Raw genomic sequence first — 3,821 nt, 5'->3', positions numbered from 1 at the left:
GTTACTATAACAACAGTAGATCAAACAATCATTGTACAAAAAAAACAAAATCTTTGTCGATATAACGAGAAAATTAAGTCGTTATAACGAGAAAACAACTCTTGTTATGTCGATATAACGAGAAAATTAAGTCGTTATAACGAGAAAACAAGAAGGAAAAAAAAATTAATGCATGGCCGCTTAGAACTTCCGTACAGACGGGACGTTTCACAGACGGGACATTTCTGTTTTATGGTCTCCAGGATGACAGCAGGACAGTGTACAGTGAATGCATTCCAGGGTTCAGCAATGATGCCATGAAAGACGTGGAGAGGGAAGTTCAGGTTGTAGGCGTACTGGATAACCGAAGCATCCTGGAAGAGGACTTTTCACATGCATTGGTTTTATTCATGGTTGTCTGAAAATTATTTATAATGGTTTTTAGATTCAAGAAGATGTACCAACCTGTGTGTGGCATCAAGGCATAGGTAAAATTATGACTACCCATATCTGCATTGGCATCTGGTGCTTTTGGAGCATGCAATCTGTAGAAAAAAAGGTGATGTTAGCCAAAACAACACATTTTAATGACCTGTCTGTAGTTGTGTTTGAAAGATACTGCTGTGTTTGTTCATTCTGTGTGGGTAGCTTACAGGGACAAGGTCATGATGTTTTCATGGATCAAGTAACCATATTTGGAGTCATTAAGAAGAGCCACGCCAAAGCCATGCTCAGACAGATCAGCCCATTTGTGTCCCCACACCTATTAAATAAAGCATAAATTCATACATTATGTAAGGTTTTCCAAAAGAACATAAAACCACAGATGTTATAAGGAGGACACATGGCTGAGAAACCCATGGGAGAAACTGCAGTGTTCAGCACACGGGGGTGTTGGGAACCAAAGTCTATTGACTCTGTTTTGTGTGGGCCAGCCCACACTCAGCCCCTACTTTGGGCTGTGCCACTCAGGCCCCACCCATGCACCACAGTGTGGGGCCCACACATGCCCTGTATTTCATGCCGGTATCGGGGCCCACAGCACGCTGCATGCATGTGGCTCAATTCTCTGCATGCAGTGGGCCCACACGGGCCCCAAAGAGGCATGTTTGCTGGGTTGGTGAGGTCACAGTAGACTATAACTCGACTACTACTACGGAGTGGACTCTTGACAAGAACTGCATGGATTGAGGGTGAAATTTGTTTAAAAAGGATTAAACCAAGTACACACTACCTCAAAGCGAGCCCAGTCCCAGGATGTGTTTCTATGAGTGGGCCTCTGCAAGTTTCCAAAGTGGATCTCATAAGAAGCATTTGGGCTGCGCACCTGCACAGGGAACTCCACCTTCAGAAACTTATGTGACTCTTCCCAGTCCACCTGGAAACAAGATATCCATTATGCTTCACCAAGTTTCTTGAGCAATCGGTTGATTAAATATCAAGCATAAGATGACAATCTTAGCTACCTGCGTGTTGAATTTGATATAGGGGCAGCAAGCATCCAGAAGAATCTCCTGTTTAATAGTGCTTTTTCCACTAATTCTTAGCGAGAAGGAGACGCTGCCCTGAAGTCCCCATGATCTGACCACTTTGGCAGGCTCAATGACCTCAACTGCAGGCTTTCTAGGAAAGTAGAGTTATTGCCATCAAGATTTGAATTTGACATAGGGGCAACAAGCATCCAGAACAATCTCCTGTCTAATAGTGCTTTTTCCGCTAATCCTTAGCGAGAAGGAGACGCTGCCCTGATGTGTCCCTGATCTCACCACCTTGGCGGGCTCAATGACCTCAATTACAGGCTTCCTGGGAAAGAAGAGTTATTGCCATTAAGATTGTGACATTAACTTGGGTTCATACAGAGTTCAAAGCTGGATTCATACTGGATCAGAATCTGATCCCACCTGCAGTGACAAGAAACAGGCTCACCTTGTCTGAAGGTGGTAGTCCATCACATCCCAGGCATCCCAATACAGAGGCACATCATCAAACAATGCAAACTGGTTCCCGAGGTGACCCTCAGAAATGGTTTCCCTGGAGTCATAACATAGTTTCTTGCAGTACGTACTGTGAACAACCTTATAAGATTTTGCACTTTTCTTGAAGGCCCTACATTATGATTCACCTGTTGAAGCAAAAGCAGAGACATCAAACGACCCGTTTGGTCTATCGTGGCCTTCGAAAGACCATTCTCCATAATAATAGTCCCATCTACCTGTATCACACAGAGAACCCACAGAATGACGAAAATGTGTGGGCTGAAGAAAAACATGGAATATTTCCAAGGGAATCAAGTACCTTCATTGTGACAGAAACAAGAGTCCTTAGGCTTTGCCGTCTCTGTGACTTGAGCTACGCCCACGCTAGGTACTTTCACCAAGGCTGCAGGAAACAGGTAGGGACCATAATAGGGGATGTGGTTCAAAGAGCCTTTCTCTACTTTAATGAAATCTTACCCTATTATTAGATAGGAGTAGGAGATATCTTTGAGGTTGACCGAAAATAAGGTCATTTGAACAATGTTATATTTTGTCTGTGGGAAGTACCTAATCTTGTTTGAGTGTCCTCTGCTGGCAGTGATATGACTTCAGTTATTTCCCAAGGTAAAGTATTCAACACAGCTATGCTGGATCCTGCACCTTTCCCAGGAGTGGATCCCAGTGATTCACAAGCAGCAAGAAGTCTTTACCCTGTGGTGCGTATCTCTGGAAATATGAAGTTCATTAGGTCATCTGATGATGCAGTCCATTGGGGATACCACAGGCACAGGAAGTGAAGGCGTTCTTATGAATAATCAAGATCCAATACAACTCATGTTTGATTTTTCATGCTTTGTGGTCTTTCAGCATATTATCAATCTTTTGTCATCATTTACTCATCCTCATGTCGTTCCAAACCCAACATGAAGGAATGGGATGACAGGCAGAATGTTTACACATCTGTTTTCCATATGCACTATATTCCAAGTCTTTTCAAGCCATACAATTTTAGTTATGCTTCCTTCCAAAGTTGCATAGGCGCAAAGTATCAATAATAAAAATAGAAGTTGTTGCAACCGGGGAAGCCATTGTCACTATTTTTCCTATATAATAAATTCCTTGCGCCTCAGAGCATGCAGGCAAAATTCAATAATTATTGGTCCGCTGGTTAGTCGGGTGATTTGTTGAGGCAAATTAAAGGGCTAGTTCACCCAAAAATGAAAATCCTGTCATTAATTACTCACCGTCACGTTGTTCCAAATTTGTAAGACCTTCGTTCATCTTCGGAACGCAAATTAAGATATTTTTGATGAAATCAGAGTTTTCTGACCCTGCATAGACAGCAATGCAACTGACACATTCAAAGCCGAGAAAAGTAGCAAGGACATCGTTAAAAATAGTCCATGGGACTTCAGTGGTTCAACCTTAATGTTCAACCTTAATTTTATAAAGCTACGAGAATAATTTTTGTGTGCAAAGAAAACAAAAATAACTTTATTCAACCATTTCTTCTCTTCCGTGTGAGTCTTCAATGCACGTTCATGACAGTACCACTGATGCAGGAGTCAGCCTTCTGATGTAGAACCCGGATGCGCTGTGGCTTGTTTGCAAGCAGAGGAATGCACATGTATGCGTTGTGGTTGTGGTACTGTTGTGAATGTGCGTCAAAAACTTATGCGGGAGAGAAGAAATTGTTGAAAGTCCCCCTGTGGTCAAATATTTTATCCTTTAAAACTTATCTTTGATCATCAAAATGACATATTTAAATGTTTTTTCTTGTGAAAATAATTTTCTCATGCCTTAAAATAGCTTGAATGTAACTCTACACCCTTGCCTCATTTACTATACGCGGATCTATGAATATGC

The 3,821-nt window shown here is 42.0% G+C and overlaps 1 pseudogene; it reads right to left on the bottom strand.

Annotated features, from left to right (window-relative positions):
* LOC107576577 (alpha-mannosidase 2C1-like) overlaps positions 1 to 3,821 on the bottom strand; it is a 14,922-nt pseudogene that overhangs the window by 1,282 nt on the left and 9,819 nt on the right.

Source organism: Sinocyclocheilus grahami, unplaced genomic scaffold (genome assembly GCF_001515645.1).
Source record: "Sinocyclocheilus grahami isolate Dianchi unplaced genomic scaffold, SAMN03320097.WGS_v1.1 scaffold3963.1, whole genome shotgun sequence".
Classification (NCBI taxonomy): Eukaryota; Metazoa; Chordata; class Actinopteri; order Cypriniformes; family Cyprinidae; genus Sinocyclocheilus; species Sinocyclocheilus grahami.
The sequence above is the reverse complement of the archived record's forward strand: the minus strand, read 5'-3'. Positions and strand labels throughout refer to the sequence as shown.